Source organism: Pyxicephalus adspersus, chromosome 9 (assembly GCF_032062135.1).
Source record: "Pyxicephalus adspersus chromosome 9, UCB_Pads_2.0, whole genome shotgun sequence".
Taxonomy (NCBI): Eukaryota; Metazoa; Chordata; class Amphibia; order Anura; family Pyxicephalidae; genus Pyxicephalus; species Pyxicephalus adspersus.
In genome coordinates, this window is record NC_092866.1 from 54,024,418 (window position 1) to 54,044,532 (window position 20,115).

A 20,115-nucleotide genomic window follows, 5' to 3' on the forward strand; every position below is an offset into this window, starting at 1 on the left:
TTTGATAAAAGAAGGTGCAAACTTTAGTTCTGTGTAGGTGCCAAAAAAATGATAGTGCCCACCTGTAATTTATTACACTTTCAAACAATGCTAGTAAGAAAAATGTGGTTATAGTTGGTGTGGATGCTGTTGGGGTATGAGAATGATAGAATGCAAGTCAAGTGACAGATCCGAAGCAACTGTGCAAGCAAAATTGAAAGGTCATTTGTAGAGTGCAACTCAAAGCTTTTAAAAAATAACAAAAGCTTTATTATTAAAAAAATAAAACAAATGTCCAGGAAATTATAATGGAACAGTCACATACCTGACTATTCATACCAATTATTGAAAGGATGAGCTGATGGTAATGCTCTGATAGTAGAATAAGCTAATGCAAATGTGCCCATGGAGGGCCTAAGTGATTCAACTGCACTGGTTGAGGGATAAACCAATGCTACTGCTCTGGCAGAGGAATGAGCCCATGCTATTATTCTGACAGAGGACTAAACTGATGCCACTGCTCAAAAAGAGGGCTGGGCAGATGCTGCTGCTTTGGTGGGGGGCTTAGTTGATGCCAGTGTTCTGAAGGAAGGATACACAATATTTGATAGGTGTAGGGCTGAATCAAAGCAACTGTTCTGACAGAATGTTGATGCCACTGCTATTGAAAAAGGGTAAATTGATGCTATCATTCAGAAGGCTTCTGGTTTGGTGGAGGACTGAAAATAAGGCCACTGCTTTGGCAGAGGGCTAAGCTAATAGCACTGCTCTGATGGAGCACTAGGCTAATGGCACTACCTTAAAAGAGCTGTAGGCTAACGGCACTGCCCTGATAGAGCTGTAGGCTAATGGCACTGACCTGATAGAGCACTAAGCTGATAGCACAGCTCTGATGGAGCGCTAAGCTAATGGCACTGCCCTGATAGAGAGTTAAACTGGTGGCACTGTTCTGAAGAAACACTAAGTTCATAGCACAACTCAGATGGAGGTTTGAGCAGATACTACTGCTCTGGGGGAGGATTGAATTATTGCTACTGCTCCAAAAGGGGCAGAGTCAATTCTACTGCTTTAATGGAGGGCTAAGCTGAGGCTACTGCTTTGATGGTAGGCTAAATTAATGCTACTGGTCAAGTAAAGCACTGAGATAATGCTATGGCTTTATCTACGGACTAAATCAATGCTACTGCTCCAGTAAAAGGTGATGCTTCTGCTTCGATGGAGACCAAAGCTAATGCTACTGCTCTGATCAAAGGCTGAACTCATGCCACTACTCAGACTGAGGATGCAATCAATGCTTTTGCTCTTATGGCAGGATGAGCCAATAGTGACCTGACAAGGGGCAAAATTGACACCATTTCTCTGGCAGAGGGTTAAGGCAATGCTAATGCTGTAGGGAAGTGCTAAACTGAAAAATGTTATGAAGATTTGATAGAGAAAAATAAAACAGAAGCCAAGGAGTAAAAATTGATTTGTTTCATACCTTATTGGAAGGGGGAGGTGATGCTACTGCTGTGATGGAGGGGTAATTTATTGCAACTGCCCCAACGAAGGGCTACTGCTCTGCTCTGGCTTAACTTTTGCTATTGCTCTGATGAAGGACTGAACCCACCATGTGGGTGGCAGGTGAGTTTTAAAGAGATCAAGTTATCAGTGTGTATATATTATAATGTCTCGTTCTGTTTGAAAATGCTTTAAGCTGTGCAATGTTACTCCTAGTTTTTCATATAGTTACTTGTATTCTGTTCTTGTAGGAGCAGAGATCTTGGACTTTAAGGCCTTCCAATCACTTCTCTGAACTTAGCGCTTATAAGAGATACTCAAAATCGGTGCTTCCAAGAGTGGATGAAAAACAAGAAAATGTTTTTCTTAACGACAGTTTTCGTCTTTAGGGATGAGCGCAGTGATTTCAACAAAATTGATTTCACTGCAAATCAACAATTTTACCGTCTGTGAAATTTTGAAGACTCTCAATTGTACTTATTCAGCTGTTTAGGCAAAAGATGCCTGAAAAGCATGCTTGGGGGAATTTATTGAGATAAGTTTTGTATGGCAATAGAAAATCTAAAATTAAAATTAGTAAGGTTACTTTGAGAAAGGTAAGGTAAGGTTACTTTTGTATTTGATACAACAGGTCTAGAAAAATCATAAGTTATTGACCTGCTCCTGTTTGCTCCCATGTTGTCTTACCATAGAGAGCCTGCAGAGCCGGTTCCTGCTTGGCAGTTTCTCCTTGCTTTGTTACAGTTCCTGGCACCTGTGTATACCCTTTCCCTCCATCCTTTGACCTGTTCTTCCTCAGTGATTTGGTTGTTCATATTCCTTTTTATCCTTTAGCCTTGTAGATCCCTAGTCCTTTGACAATCATTGTCCCTCCGGACACCATCCTTTGCATACCCAAGTAAATATTGAAACAGTGTAACTAGTCACTCGAGGCTGAGTGGAGGGTTGTCTATAGGTGGAGTACAGCTTCAGATTGGGGGCTAAACATTTGGGTAAGGCCTGCGTACACACGTTAGATTTTTGTACTTGTGGAGGATCCCCCACGATCCTTTTCAACGACGAAAGACTGAAAGATGAATGAATGAGCACTGTACATACATCACTGTTTTGCTATATGGAAAAGAGAGGGAGGAGAATGAGTGAGCGGAACATTGCTACGCTCTCCTTCCAGGGCCAGGGCAGATCCATGAACGATGTCGGATGACCACTGTGCAAATGTCAGATTCTTGTCCAAGACGAGAATCAGATGAGAATCATCTGATGTGTGTACAGCCTAAATATTGTAACTTGACCATGGCCCTACAATTAAAAAGAACTTTTTTAACCCTTGTGAACCAATTAAGTTTATTATACCTCCAAAAAACCACATTATTTTTATTCTGCCCAAAGATCTCAATATATTTGCTAAACATAGCAAAAAATTTCCAGAATCTCGCAATTTTTACCATTTTTTTGTGCAAGTGAAAACTGTAAATTTCACTTCTCCTTACTCCTCTGATAAGGTCTGTTTTCGCAGCACAGGTAGAAGACAGACCAGCTTCCATGGGGACCTTGGAAGCCTAACACTGGCTTAACATTTCTCTTGCGGCAGAAGAAAAGAGTACAAGTGAATAACAGCACACACAGCTATCCCCAAGAGAAAAGACCATATTATCATAACAGCTGACATATTGAGGTGATCCAGAGTCTTACAAATGCCCATTACTGGCTGCTACTTTCTAAAATGAAAGAAAAAGCAAGACCTCAGCCATGAAAACATCTGCCGCAGCAATCGTTTGATAAAAAAGGTTGAACACTGGCAGGCAGTTAAAGGCTATCACCATGGCTGTGTAGCAACTAATTAAAAAGTTGAAAGCAGGAGCTCCATTCAAGGTTACCGTTCCCATGTTTGTGTGGCTGTGTTAATGAAGGCTAGGGATGAAAGCATTGGAATCCTTTTCTCTGTATACATTCTGCATTCTCCTTTTTTTTCCCATTTCTGAATGCAGACAGGCAGATGCGGACACGGTTTGATATAGAAAAAGAAAACTCTTTTATATACGGTAAGAATAGGTTTTGTTGCATGTACATATGCAGGATGTGGATCAGGTTGTTGGAGGTGCAAATTTGAAAGCAAGAACAAACACTTGTAGCTTTAGTGATCTTCTCACCCCTCTGCTGGTTAAAGGGAGATTCCTCTTTTAATCTTGTTTTTCATAATTTCAAACATGTTTTAAAAAATCATCCTATTGTGAGGTCATTGGCAAAGATCCTTCTACTTTTTCTCATGTAATATAGCAAGGTCATGCTGACAAGGACCTTTTATACAAATTCAGATCTGTAGTGAATTCCCACGGTGCATTGCTTCAGTAACTGTCAAGTGTGCACACGCTCCTTGTCAGTTAAAGTGGAACCATGGGCATAATTAAAAATGACATATTCATTGCAGTCTCTATGTCAACAGCTACCACTTTTTAGGGAGTGACTGTAATTATGTTTTAACTTTTGGAGAAAAAAAAGCTTTAAGCTATATAAGTACAGGCGGCCATGCATGTTAAAATAATTTCAATAAATTAGACATTAGATCAAAACATCTAAACAATTTTAACAAAAATCTGTTAAAAATCAGGGCACTCTCCTGAGTGAGCATGGATCAGGAATTGATTGGAGTTTTGGCCAGGAGAGTTATCTAAAAACCACCAGTCAATGGGAGTGCTTCCTGCCATTTACTATAACAATATGGAGTGCTCTCATTGTCTGGTGCTCCCAGTTGAATGTTGGATGCGCTGGTTGATGAGTGCACAACGCTAATCCAAGTAAACAATCCATATGGTAAGGATACATGATCATACACCCATTGACTAGTGTATGACCAACTATAACATCTTATATGGTTTGGTTTTGCCCAAAGTATCCTTTTGAGATTCCAATTACCCTATTACTCCTCCGATTTTGTACACTCATTAGTCTCCGGTCATGTACACTCATGTTCCAAGTTTGTCTTCTTCGGTGTACAAGTGTTGGGGGCCTTTATTTGGGTCCAGCATCACTACCTGATTAATGTGGACATTTCTTTTTAGCCATTTGGCAGTGGTGTCTTCATAGGATCAAAAAGACAATAATGTCAGCAAAAGGCAACTTTTGGAAATGGTACAGCATTCATATACAGTATCTCCGTTGCTGAATTACTGCTCCCCCACATACAGAAATTTCTCCTGGGAGCAACATGAATAGTAGACCTAGGTGACTATATCCCTGTTAAGGGATATTGAAAGTTCAAATGAGTAAGAGGGAGGTGTTGATGGGGGTTTAATTTTTTGCTCTCATCTCTGAATTCAGCTTGGGTCAGTCATTTATGTGCTGAGCATGTGACCATGACAAAGTGACCATGTGATGCCAAAAATAGGAAGAACATCTTTGCATCTCTGTATTGCAATTGAAGCTATGTTGATTTTGGTTTTAATTGGACTTTAACCCTCATTTTTTCTAGTCACCTGTATTACCAATAATGGGAAATAAAAAAAAAATTATTTGTAGCTGCTATAAATGTTGGTGGAGAAGCTTCCAATAACATCTGTCTGGTCTGGTATACAAGAGCAGAATTATTGCCAATATTGTGCTCACCTAATTGACATTTCTTCTTGCAATTTTCCTTCTGGTAATTGATCAGGCAGAAGCCCCAGAACAATACATTGGTGTCCCTTCACAAGTCGGCTTTGGGTTTTGTTGCAGTACAAGTACGTATTGTTATTTTTCTGCTCATGTGTCCTCCTTGTGCAACCCTCAGCTGCTGCTCATGGTAATAGGAAGATACGCTCAAGCAAACATGTACAAGCTAATGTGCAGCATTTTGCGCACGTATGTGCTAGAGGTTGTGGATGGCTATGTTATATTTGCATGCATTCCTAAAATGAAGCTGTCTGATCTCACTTACCTCTGGTGGGGAGACCCTGACATCCACCACCCCAATGACTTCTTCTTCTGAGTTACCAGCCCATCGCCCCTTACAAAGTACCATGGTGAAGACCAGGAGTCACTTGGATTCCACACCTAATTTAATCCTGTGTCACCAGCCAGAGGGCAACATATAAAGTTACAAAATGGGAAAGCACATAAAATTCCTTACATGTATATTCCATTGTGATTTAACATGTCTGAGGCAGATGCGTAAAATTGGTTGGGAACTATAGATTGAATATGGAAATGCTCTGTTTTGGAGAAAGGATACAAAGCATCCCAATGTGACACAAAGCAGAAAAAACAAATGTCAGGTGTTTTTACCAATTTTTTTTATTGACTAAAATGATAAATAAAATTTTACTTTCAAATTCATGTAAACCATTTCTCATATTTGACGCCAGTGGCGAGGCAGAAGGGTGTGTTCCTACCCCATCAAAGCTTAGAAGCCAGAAGCATTTGAGGTTTTTAAAATTCCCAGGATCCCACTATAGTGATTTGCGTTCTTTCACTCTATCCGTGGTGGCCCCTAAGAGGCTCAGAGTTTGATTCGCCCACTGATCTGCCGCTCTCTAAGAGAAGAGAGTATGAGCTTGGGCCTCTGGAGATTCGCTACAGATATGCTTTCTCTCTTGATAATCTGTAAGATGTAATTACTGTGTCTGTGCCTCTGTGTGTCTAATTGCCTGATAAACTTAATTGAATCTTATGGATTACTCTTATCACCACACCAAGCGTTTTATAGCAATTAACCCCTTCACCGCAGCATGCAGGCTCGCTGACTGGAGGGAAAGTGGTTCGTTCTGCGGCATTTTCAGACACAAGTCTGGATGACCTCTATTAGTACTACACCAAATTATGAATCTTCCCTTTTATTATCAATACCAGAGCAAAGTCTTATCCAATCAACTGCAAATGCCATGTTAAAGCATACCTGTAATCATCTTTTTTTTCAGCTAAAATAGCTTGCATTTACTTTTATACAGTGGCTTGGAAAACTCTGGAAGCCTCAAAGCCTCCAATGTTCTTTAATTAGGTCTAAAGTGCTCTGATTGTAACTGGTGTGCTCCAATATAAACCAAAAAAAAACTGTCATGCTCCAATATTACCTTGATTAATCTTTATATAAACCTGTCATGCTCTAATAGGAACTGGATTAGCTATTATAAACCTGGCCTTCTCCAATATAAGCCTGATTTGCTCTCATTTGAACCTTGGAACTTTAAATAATCATTACAAGCTTCAATATGAGTCTGTTGTGCTATGAAAGGGATCTGGTATGCAATTATATTAATCTAGTGTGCTCCAATATCAACCTTATATGATCTTAGCATGCTTCAGATGAACCTAATGTGTTCTAATTTAAACCTAATTATATCCTAAATAAACCTGGGGTACACCAATATGACCCTGGTGTGCTTCAATAGGAACCTAGCATGTCCTAATATTAACCAGATGTGCTGTAATATAAGTTTTGTTTATTCTTATATGAACTCAGCATGCATATGGCTTTTTTTTCCCCTAGAGAATCAAAGGTTAACCTGCTCCTTCCTGTCTCCTTCAACTCTCTATTCAAAATACACAATAGGAACAATAGAGAGTTGTTAGAGAGTTAAGCTACATACACATGTGCAATTATAGTCATTGGAAAGGATCTTTCACGATGTGCACTGCACGATGTATGAATAAGGGTTGTACATACAGCACCATTCTGCTTTATAGAGAGGGGAGGGGGAGAACGACGGAGCTGCACCCTGCTGTGCGGTCTCCCCATTCTCTTGTATTACCATCGTTCGTCATCCATTGTCCGTGGATCTGCCAGGAGGGTCGTTTGGACGATGGACGATGGGCGCTGTACACGCGCCAGATTCTCGTCCGATATCAGCCATGAGCTGATTATCAAGCGAGAACTATTGGACATTTGTACGTAGCTTTAGTGGTCAGATCAGGGGGGACAGCATCAAACAGCAGTTCCTAACCAATGTTTGCTTTATATATCAAACAACTATTGGGAATGCCCAATTTTTATTAGATTTTATTACATTCAAAGCTTGTCTATAGCTAAACCTTTTGAAAAACCAGACAAGCGTTCCAACTCTTCTCAACTTTATTCAAAACTAAAAAAGCTGTAGTAGGGTACTGTACCATGTTAGCTATTGAATAATGCACACCATTTAGGCTATTTACTCATGTCAGATGATTCTTGCCCTATATGAGCCGTTGCACTCGTCTCGGCAAAAATCTGACATGTGTACAGCAGTCACTTGACATCGTTCATGGAACTGTCCTGATAGATCCATGAACAACTGATGGAGAATGACAGTTATACATGTCAATGAAGAAGAGCACAGTGGAGTGCCACTTGCTTGTTCTCCTTCTCCCTTCTCCAGAGAACAGAACAGTGCTGTGTTTACAGCTCTCATTCGCTGATCATAAATTATTGTTTCCAGTGAATGCAGCCTTGGAGTTTAACCAATAGAAAAGGCAAACTTTCAAGATGTCTTATATCCCTTCCTCAAGCTGAGTTAGTTAGGTGTATCACATAAACTCGAAATTAGAAAAACTTTTGAAAATGTGGCCTGATAAAGTACCTGTACATACTCAGCCTGTAGGAGCACCAACTACTTACTCCCAGAGCCAACAACAGCCAGGTAACAACCTGTGTGGTGCACAAAAACAAGTGAAAAATGATGATAACAAATAGCAGTGTACAAATTTTATAGGATAATTTTTCTCCTCTTTCTTTTGCTGAGCACAGCTTGACACAACATCATTTGCAAAACAATGGGGAACATTTGTTGTGCTGGACAGGGTAAATGGTACAATCAACAGGGCTCATTTATATAAACTGGGGCACAAATGAAGTAAAGCAAGCCAGTTTATATTTAAAAAGGAATCTCTTCTTTTAGAATTGGTTTATTCTCCTTCATAAGCTTTCAGTTTTGAAAGTTTTTTTTTTAAATAATTGTTTTGATGTATTGGAGACTGTGTTGGTTGTCTCTCCTAAGACCCTGCCTTGGGAAGTCTGCCCCAAGACCTTTCCTAACCAAATCATCTTTAAAGATTCCTCCCTAGTAGATCCAACTTAAGACCTCTCATCACCAGATTCACCTTCAAAGTATCTCTATGGCAAATCCAACCTCAAAACCCCTCCTCACTAGATTTATCTCCAAAACTCCTTCTCAGCACAGCAGCATCCAAGGTCCTTCTTCGGCAGATCCACCTTCTGGAGTTCTCCTCAACAGATCCACCTTTACAACCCCTCTTCATAGATCCCCCTCTAAAAAATTTTCTCAGCACAATCCCCTCCAAAACCCTTTTTAGCTGATTCTACTTCAAGACTCCCCTCCTTTGCAGATTACACACTCCTCAAGAAAATCTATATTCAAGACCTACCTCAGCAGATCCACCTCTGAAACCCCTCTTAGGAGATCCATCTACAGAAAACCCTCTTAGGAGATACAGCCCAAGTACATTTTTCAGCAGATCCAACTTCAAAATCCTTAGCATCTCCCCCTCCTTAGCAGATCAACCTCAAAACTTTCCTTTAATTGATCTTCTCCATCATTGGCAGATACAAGTTGAACCTTTACCAACAGCAGGTCCCTCTACAAGCCCCATCCCAAGCAGATCCACCCAAGATCCTTATTTAGGAAATCCACCACCGAGATCCACCTTTAAAACCCTCTCCTCAGCTACTATGCTTCCAAAATATACAGCTTTCACTCCAGATAAGCCTAATCACAGAGCTAAAGCTAAGATCACTCTCAGACCTGTATGAGTCAGAAGAATGACTCAGACTTTCCTTCCATCACCCTGTTCTAAACCTCCATACAAATTTTCACTAAGATCAAAAACAAAAACAATTCATTTTTAGCAGATCCACCCCACCACCTTCAGCAGAATTATTTTCAAAACCTCTTCTCAGAAAATCAGGCTATTTCAGCAAATCCAAGACTTCTCAATAGAAGTTCCCCTCCTGGGACTTCTTCCTAGCCGATACGATCACAAGACCCCATTTTAGCATTTTACCCATAAGCCCCCTACTCAGCAGATTTGCTCTCAAGATCTTCCCTCAGCAGCTTCCTTCTTTATCTCTCTCCAAAACTCCTCCTCAGGAGATCTATCATCTGGACCCCTCCTAGCAGATCTGCCTCCAAATGGACTGCTGTAGACTTTAGAAATTAGTATGAGAAGACTGACCAGTAACAGTAGCAAATTAAGAAAATTTAAGGTGTCACGAAAAAAACAATATGACAAGATAATTTTGTATAAAGGACACCAAAAGTTAAAGTTAACCAATATCACCAACTTTACCAAAGTAATGTTGCAAAAGATCACCTTAAACTTAAATCACCAATAAACTGGATGTACAGTTTTGTGTCCTAATGACACATTCTTTCCTCATGTTGTTATAAAATATATGTTAAGTTAGTCCCCAAAATATGACAAGCACATATACGTAATGCCTATGGCTACATTTCATGCTCCCTTTCAGAATATCAGTTGTAGCCACACATTGTACTATGAAGAGCTGAGACTACAAATGTAAACACCCAAATCCATGACAAGCAATGCAAGGAATCATGGGACATGTAGTCTTACAGAGAGAAAGCTGGCTGTTCAGTGTTCATTTCAGAAATATTGAAAAGCCTATATTATTGAGCCTTATTTACTGCACATATAAACATACCTCTCACGCTGTGACAAAGGATACCGGTGTTCAGATCCATATAAAACATCAACAAATATAAATGAATTCACTCTTAGATGAGTGTGTGTTTCTTGTACTTTAATAAATTCTAATGTATGGATTTTTTTTAGTTAAGTTAGCTTCTCCTTAAAAAACCCAGAATTCCTTACAAAACCAATGTCATGGGTGCACTTTATTTCATGTTTATTTTTAGCATACAAATGTGATATAAATATAAAAAAATACTAAACGTTATTTAAAAACATGTACTTAAAGAACTAAAGTGAAATTGCCTAAAACCATTATATTTCCCCTCTGAGCGGCTCAGAGAGGATTGCTGCCTTTTGTAGCAAGCAGAGCTTGTTGCGATAATACAGCTGAGCAGATAATGTGAACTGTAACTGAATCTCTGCCAGTTTCACTGCCTTGGAAGCAGAATCCACACATGTCCTTGTAAACTTCAATAATGACTTAGCGATAAGCATGACACATCAGATCCAGAGATCTCTGCAGTCTGGTAAGTTCTCTTCCTGGCCATTCCGCATCGCTGTATACTGCAGGTGTTCACAGATGACAGATGCCTAATATGCCCATTTTTGGGATAGGATGGTATTCTCATGCCCGTGAGTGCTTATAAATGCCACCAGTTTGCAAATATCAGGGGCAGCTTTTGATCAGACAGCAATGTGTCCAATAATTTGGTTATTATAAAATGAAAAAATAGGGAACGGGTAGATATTGGCACAGGTGTCCGAAGACTGATATCATTTGGCAAAGAAATGAGGTTTGTCTTCATGGAAGAAGAGGCCAGCTCTGGGAGGTAAGTATCCTATCAAGGGGTCACACTTTTATTGGAGGGAGTTAGTTATGAGGAGGGTTGGTTTTAAGATTACAGGAAGGGTTAAAATTTTGGACATTGATCTTGTAGAAATATTATGTCCTTTGTGATTGCAATATGACTTTTTACAAATGTTGCTTCCTTGGGATCATTAGGAGTTCAGACGGGTGGCTGCTAGTGATTGGCATCTTGACAGTCGTTAGGCCACCCACCTGTGCTAGTTGTTCATGAATCATCATTTCAAATTTTTACCTTTAAAAAGAAGAGTCTCATCCAGTGGCTTGGCTTGGGCTAAGATGATGTCATTAATTTTCTGCAAGAAGGAAGAAGCATGTCCCCGGTCTATCCTATTTCCGTAATCAGACTACAACACTGTATTTTTTGCCAAGTCTCCAGTTGTGAGGCAACAACTAGAGATGATATGTGCCAGATACTTGAGCACAAAATGGCACAGACACCGGGAAAGTACATGGTTTGGTCATCTCTGAGCCGTCATCTCAACCCAGGAAGTAAATTGTGACCCTGGATGATGCCTAAACTAAAACCGTCTTGTACTTCTAGGAGGAAAGCATAACTGGGGGGAATACTCTTATACATACATGGTTTGCTCAGACAAGCAATGGGGATATTAGTTCCCCGGTGGCCTGCCAGCCATCTGGCCACCCCAGCTGCTGCATTGTTTCTTAATGAAATAGCATTTCAAGATTTTCATTGGGCAGCAGTAGGTGGTACTGACCTGCTCACTCCCACTTTTTCCATTAATCAGCATATCCAGAATTATTCTTGGTTTTGTGTCTATTTGACATTTTCAGTCTACTCTCACTCCCAAACAGCATCTTCTATGATGGTCCTTCTATGGTTCTACATCCTTCAATTTACATGGTCACAACACTGTCATATGGTCCCAGTCTTCTTCTTCTGGGTTTTCCTAAAAGCCTAGTTTTGGATGACCCATTGGGCGTTACATTTTTTTTCTGCCCAAAATACAAGCTGATCAGAAATACAACGCCGCGTAAACTACTAAAAGCCTGATCCCAATGTAATGGTAATTCTAGTCTAGGTGACAACCATGGATTCCGGAGACAATAGAATAAGGTCTAGACACCTTAGGACAGGAAATCTATAATTGGTTGGGTTATCTGGGGATTATCAAGGTAAAAAAAAAGCCTGAAAAGAAAAAAACTGAGTGCGATATACACAAATCTATGGTTTAGTAAGCTGTAAAATACCAAATTGTTGTTTAGACATGAGAATACATTTGGGTTAAATACCACAAGAAGAGCTGTGCAATGTAAAGTTCACTTAGCAGCCAACGAGAATTGATATTAATAGGTGTCCGCACTTAGCCCTTTGCTTCTTGCACCATTCATTGATTCACAATATACAATACGATGAAGGGCGATGGGTTTTGTATACATGAGAGCACACAGTGGAAAAAAAGACAACTATATTCCAGCAGCCAGAATACAAACAGGATGTAATTCCTGATCAGGTTATAATGAGTCAAACCATTACCATGGCAACAAATAAAGACTATGATAGTGTGAGATCAAAAATAACTTCAACAACAGCCGCAACGTTTATTACAAATTGTGTTTCTTTCCAAATTGCAGGAAACTGCTGTAAGCAAAGATCGACGGGGGGAAGATGGTGTAATAAGAGCCGCGGGGCGTTTGATCTGCGCTAAACTACACCGAAACAAAGGTTAACGTGGTGCAGAGGTGACTGCTTGCCTTGGCGCTATTCAATCAAAGCACTAATAGATGGCAAGCTTTCCTGGCCATGGCCTTCTACTCCTTCTTTCATTTAAAATATGGTGACTGAATACAGAATCTGTAAAAACGCCATAGGAGGGGACACCATTCACATCTTTCTAATAAAATTGAGCTGTGGGAAAAATAATAAACCTAAAAATTGAAAATATTGTTTTCTGCACGCAGGATTATTTATGTATTATTTTCTAGATTTTCCAGATTGATATTTAAGATGGACATGAACCGTATGTCAGAGGAGAATGGCAACAGTGATAAACAGGCAAAATTAGATTGTAAGCCCCTTTGAGGGACAGTTAATGACATGACTATGGACTTTGTACAGCGCTGTGTAATATGTTGGAGCTATATAAATACTAAGTAATATTAATATTAACAGCAACTCAAATAACCACAAAAAAAGGTATGTAGAAGAACATCTCTGAACAAATAACACATCCAAGCTTGAAGCAGATGGGCTACAACAACAGGGGACCACATTGGGTGCGAATCCTGTTAGCCATGAACGAACACCTGAAGCTAAAATTTACATGGGCTCACCAAAATTGGACAAAGACCATTGGAAAAACATTGCCTAGTCTCAATCCTTTGCAATATTCGGATAGTGGGGTCAGATTTTGGTGTCAACAACATGAATGCATGAAACCATCCTCCCTTTTATTAATTATTCAAGCTGGTGGTGTAATGGTGTGAGGGATATTTTCTTGGCACACTTTGGGCCCCCTTAGTACCAACTAGGCATTGTTTAAATGCCTCAGTCTACCTTAGTATTGTTGCTGGTTAATTCCATCCCTTTATGACTGCAGTGTGCCCATCTTCTAATGGCTACTTCCAGCAGAATAACATGCCATGCAACAAAGCTAACTGGTTTCCCAAACATGATAATGAGTTCATTATACTCAAATGCCCTCCGCAGCCACCAGACTTTGATCTAATAGAGAACCTTTGGGATGTGGTGGAATGGGAGATTTGTGTCAAGGATGGGCACTGGAAAAATCTGAAGCAATCTTCCTATGGTGACTTACCTTATGGTGGTCCATGACCACAGCTTAGTGCACAAGTGGAGTGAACCCATGGGACATGTTTATGACTAATGTTTCTCTACCAGGGTTCCTGCAGAGGTGCTAGGGGTTCCTTGGGCCATGTGGACCTCCCAGGTCAGTTACCACTAACAGCAATAATCCTTTTGGCTATCTGTAAGGGTGACATTCTTCTTACAGGCCAGCAATGTAGGAGTTATTCTTCCCACTGATCACCACAATATTATACTTTGAGCTGTAGATATAAGAATTGGTAAGATCTGCAGTGTCCTTTGAAAGGGGTTCCCACTCTTCCTGATATTGTTTTTTTATTTATTTTATAATATAGATCATACAGGTGGAGCTGGAACACACAGAGATGAATGGGAACACCAAAATGTACCAGGCGGACAGGTACAAAGTTCCTGCTCATGGCAGATGCCAACAGGAATGGCGGTAGTGTGGTAGGTAATTCAGAAAAGCTGAAGCTCAAATTTAAAATAGCTTCTGTTGCTTCAAAAGCAGCATTTGCTTCATTATGAAGGTTACATCACAGGTACATTTTTTTCTTTTTTAGGATCACTACACCCAGAAGTGTCCTCCTGGGACCAAAGTAACTTTATAAAGATTGGAACATAAGCAAGGATTGCCATATCTACGAATCAGATTAATAAATATCCAGCTTCTCTCTTGGATCTGACCCGGAGGCCTACACAATTGTTTCCAGTTACCGCCCAGGTTGTCAATTTATAATTTTGTAATTTTATTCCACATGCTTAATTGTCTGCTCATAGAATTAACTTTCACCAAGGTAGTATAATAATATAATAACAAATAAATGACGATAAAAGCCTTCTGAGTTTATGTTCTTATTGTAGTATTTCATAGACCTCAATGATGAGTTTGAACAGGAATATTTGGGAAGTTTTCATACAATGATGTAAGAGGGACAAATTTAGTTTTTCGTGGCAGCAGTAACTACGTATATATGAGACAAGGACACCCAGGATCAGTCCAAGCAGGTTTGTCTTTTAATTAGCAGGGCATATACACTACTTGGCCATAAAATAGTCCCCTAGCCTGTTGTTGCAGTGTTATGATCTGGGGTTGCTTCAGTTGGTCAGCTCTAGGTTCAGCAATGTTTCCTTCCCAAAAAATGCTGATTACCTGATTATACTGAATTACCAGGTTTTTCCATCAATGGACTTTTTATTCCCTGATGGCATGGCTTATTATAAAATACCAATGCCAGGATTCATGGGCCCTAGTTATTGAAATAGTAGTTGGAGAATGTGAGACATCATTTTCATACATGGATTGGCCACCATTAGGACCTTAATCCACTGAGAACCTTTGTGCTGGAGAAGACTCCACGTAGAGGTCTGATCATCAATAGGGGATCATGTATAAAAATGAATGCAACTCTGGACAGAAATAAATGTTGTTAAATTGGACAATACTTACCTTGCAGAAAATTTGTCCCAAGCTACTGTTCTCTCTTTCGTTCTTGCTGGCATCATGCAGGTGCACATTGGCATCCTCACCCATCAGCCCCCCCATTTCTTCGATTCCTAGTATTAAAAAATAGTTTATATTCCCTTTTTACTCACCTAAAATCATGTGACTTTCCAGACTCCACTTTTCTCCCTATTTTTTTTTAGAGAAGACATGGTTCTTCTATGGGTATATCATGTCTATGAGAATTAGACACTTTCCTATTGGCTGTGCAGGGTCCTCTCCGGGTTCAGAAGAGGAATCTACAGCATTGCAAGGTTGCTTTAGCATACAGAAATGGCCCTGGTAAGAGACAATGTATTTCCGTAAGTATATCTTACTTTACAAGGTAATGTGCCGGACGTATCAAAAAGTCTGTATTAAGGTTTGTTTTTCCCATGGCCGAGGCTTGGCACCTGCTGGGCCTCTTTGCACACCACCTCTGGCACAGCCCTGAGAAGTATTTCCTCTGCTTTGGATAATTTTCAGTATTAGCACCAGATCACATAGATAGCTGCTCTGTACAGTAAGACAAAACAAATCCTGATGACAGTTTAATTACAAAGCTCTGCTTCTTTAACAGCATCACAGCTTGTCTTTTCCCGCGTTGTCCTTCGCAAAGAAACCAGACGTAGCGAAGTAGAACATGCAAATAAAAGTTAATTTCTGGAATAATGCATGATATCCCTGTTTGATATTTCACATAAATTATAATTATTTCACAAGACGCAGAACATTAATCATAAACCTGCCAAAGTTTTAAAGTGGGAAGTATCAGGAGCAGCGGGAAGCAGCGCAGGGAGAATGACAACAGATGTAATGTGTCTGGGCGATGATAATGTGGGTGTTTCAGCAGGGCTGAAGGGTAATAGCCCCGGTGCTGAGTTAAACCTCAGATCTTAAAGCGGAACTTCTATTGGAACAGAATGTTCCATTTACAGGACATTGGAACATCTGTAACAGACAGCTGTTGCTGGGATATTTAGCTAAGTTTCTGGTTCTGTTTGGCCCAACACACCACCACCTGTTGGGTTATTCCTTCTTGTTCCTTCCAAGCTCTTCTCTATAAAGCTACTGCTTTTCTGCATTGCACTGATGACTGAAAGCTGTATACTATTTTAAATTAACTAGCAATTCTGGATGTACAGTTGGCCAAGAGACAGAAATATTTGATTTGCATAACTTCCCCCATTTAAAGTATGGAATAAACCCTTTAATTTTGGTATGTGTGATGAAAGTGATGCATGTAGATACTTTCTATTTTAAGAAGATGCATTTAAAGGATTGGCATGTGATACTGATCCCAGCCCAGTGCCCAACTAATGGCAGGCATAGAAGACTTTGGAGAGGCATTGGCTCTTCAAGCGATCCAACATGTTCAAGCGATGCAAGTGATCCAACATGCTAGATCCATAAAGATCCATAAACGACATCGTCGTACACGTCAGATTCTTGCCTGGGACAAGCCCAACTGCTCATATGGGGTGAGAATCATCTGATGTGTGTTCATAGCCTAAGGTCTCCATTGGTTCCACCAGGACTGAAAGTAAGAAAAAGGAAGCAGTGCTGGTATTAAATATCATATCTTTCAAATACATGTTGTTATCTATGTTCCCATTGGGGAGCTTTTCTCTGTTCTATCCACCCTACAGCCTTTCCAGGACTGGCACCGTGCTATGTTATTTCTATTGTATTTTGCAATAAAATTACCAACACAAGAAAAACAATACAATAAAAAAATAACCCAAACAGAAAAAAACACATGGACCTGGACAATGCTAAACAGTAAAAAGATACTGTAGGACAGAGAACTATGTGTCAATTTCATAAGGGGTAAACAGGAAAAATGTGGGATGAGAAGATCCAGGGATTCCAGATCCTCTCAAACTGTACATAGGACAATATTTAGTATTAATTTGAGAAAACCATTCTGTTAATGAGGGAGTTGTGATTCATTTCCACTTGAGCTTTGATGAAGGAAGAAAGCCTCAGGAGCTTTGTAGTGTGTATGTACTGAAGGATATATTTAATGATCCAATAAACCCAGTAGACATATATCAGGGTTATGAATGTTGGGCAGGGTCAACCGACACTCCATAAAACCAGTGACCTCAGACCAAAAACTACAAATACTATCAGGAGTCCGCATGGAGTGCAGATTGTTCAGCTGCTAAAGCACAAAATGTTCCATTCAGATTTTAGCAAGTTCCTGAAATCCCCCTTCAACTAGGAAGACATAAAATGAAAGTCAAAAAATTCAAAAAGTTTTGTTTACACCCCATTAGACAGGACTCCAAGTACAAAAGTCCTACCTGAGGAATTTAACAATGATCGGGAGCACAGTACCTCCCGGGATACCTACATCACGCATCCTGGGAGGTTCTTGGCTGCTCCTTAAAAGGAGCCCTTTCATCAATATAAAAAAAATTGCGGATCTCACGCATGTGCAATGAGATAGGCATTTTTTTCCCAATCTACGTCACCCAATCTCGCGCCTGCACAGTACGCGATCAATTAAAGCAGGAAGAAGAACCCCAAAGAAGAGAGAAAAAGATGTCGGCGCCTGGCACTCCTTCTGCACCGGGCAGAAGACAGATACGCGGGACCCAATGGAAGAAACCTCCCGACGGATAGACTGCTCTGTGGGATTGAAGGTATGTGTGATTTTTTTTTGTTTTGGGTTTACGTCCACTTTAAATATTTATTGGGATCCTATTAGATCAGATACCATGTCCTCCTCATACTACTTTAATTTCAAAGCTGTTCAAAGACTCTGAGTTGGCCTCTTCCTATAGTCTGAACGCTCTGCTGAACAGGTTAATGGCAAAAATTATGGCTAATGGTCTTTAGCCTCCTAAAATTATTGTTACTTTGTATTTATATAGCGCTTACATATTACACAGTGCTTTACAAAGTCCATAGTCCTATCACTAACTGTCCCTCAAAGGGGCTCACAATCTAATATCGCTACCATAGTCCAAAGTCTAAAGGCAGATTTGATATGAGTTGAAGCCAATTAACCTAACTATATGTTTCTGGCATGTGGGAGGAAACCAAAGTGTTCGGAGGAAATCCACTCATACACAGGGGTTGCATACAAACTCCTTCCAGATAGTGCCATGGCTGAGATTTGAACCTGGGACCAAAGGTGTGCTAGCCAGTGAGCCAGATTCTGCTATCCAATCTTTTAACAAATCATCTAGGTTTTATCCACAATGGCCCCATCTCAATAGACATACGTACTTGTATATGTATACATTGCGAGCACTACACTGCCACATATTATTGAGTTTTGATGCAGAAAAGGCATTTGACAAAATATTCTGTTTATTTTCACTGCTCTTCCATGGAGACTTTGGCATCCACTTATACTTATTTTAAATATTTCTACAGTTCCCCCACTACCCACTTGATAGTAAAAAATCAATTCTCTCAGCCTATGGTAATGGAGAGTGGAACGCATCAGGGTTGTTCTCTATTTGCCTTTCTCTTCAGTTGAGTTTGGATCCATTGTTGAGATTGGAAGCCACTGACTCGTCACTCGTCAAAATTCATCTTTGACCTGGTCAATTCTCTTCCATCTAATATTGACCCATTACACACTTTCTAATGGTAACAGGGCACACTATCAAACTGATAGCCTTAGATCTTTTTTCGAAGCATAAACCCACTTGGAGACCACTCTACTTCTTTCAATGGGTCAAGCCACCTTTTTGCTACTTGGGGCTCTTAATTTCTAAAAACCTAGCCAATGATATGATCTTAACTTCTCCCAAGCCACAGAGTCATTCTCATTTACAACTTCTACAAGAGAAGTGGAAGTAGCTCTATGAAAAAGAAGGTAATGTAATACAGCCTTTCTCAACCATTTTAACATGGGGGAATCCTTGACAAAACTTTCAGGTCTTCAGGGAACCCCTTCTATAATTACTATATCCACAGCTTAGTGTGGTGGTCAGTGGGAGGAATTCACTTTACTGGCCAATGGGAAGAATGTCACCCTTACAGATAGCCAAAATATCATTAGTTAAAATCACCTGAGACGCACAATTTCTCATTGGTCATGAAACCCCTAGCAACCTCTAGAGGAACCATGAGAAGAAAAACGGGTGTAGTATATATATAAATGTCTCTAAAGCTTAAAAACAAGTCTGAAAAAATGTCCAATGATAAAATCAATTCTCATCTTGCATTGGGTTTATTGTTCTGTCATGGTGATCCCCTGGCCTAAACTGCAATGGGTTCATGCGACACACAGCACAATGTCATTTGGTGCCCTAAAGCGATATTGATGGAGAGATTGCGTGACGGTCAGACTTCAAGATCTTCAGTCTGCTGATGAGATTTTTTTTTCCTCATTCACTGTGTCATGAGCGGTGTAATTAATTTCAGTCAATGCATTTTAATTTAACATGCATATCCATTTCTGTGCCCCCCAAGGCTAGCTTTATGGAGAGGAAATTAAAGTAAAGCTCGTGGAAAGTTCTGGGAAAGATCATCTTGGCAAATTACAATTGAGAGGGTGCGGCGAGAGTCAAATCGGAATTTGTGCTTCATAATAATTTCTGTGACATTATTTTCAGGCTGCAAACTGGAAAAGTAGCACAAATGTCTTTGTTTTGTTATCCTGTATTGTTAATGGAGATGACAACATATTATCTATACATCACATTTATTTCTCTATGTAAGATGTCAAGTCAATTAACTGCTCTGTTCTGTATACTGTGCTGTATACTATGTACTGTCCTCATCATACTCTGTCCTCATTCTGTACATGCTATTCTCCATGTTATCACCCTGTATACTGTGCTGTATACTCTGTCCTCACTCTATACATGCTATTCTCTATATGTCATCACTCTGTATACTGTGCTGTATACTCTG

At 39.9% G+C, this 20,115-nt stretch overlaps 1 long non-coding RNA gene across 1 annotated transcript; it reads left to right on the top strand.

Annotated features, from left to right (window-relative positions):
• The first annotated feature begins 12,558 nt into the window (after positions 1-12,558).
• On the top strand, positions 12,559-14,547 carry LOC140338671 (uncharacterized). Its single transcript, XR_011922297.1, has 3 exons — positions 12,559-12,667; positions 14,087-14,201; positions 14,315-14,547. It is a non-coding gene; the product is annotated as an uncharacterized lncRNA (long non-coding RNA).
• The last annotated feature ends 5,568 nt before the right edge of the window (positions 14,548-20,115 follow it).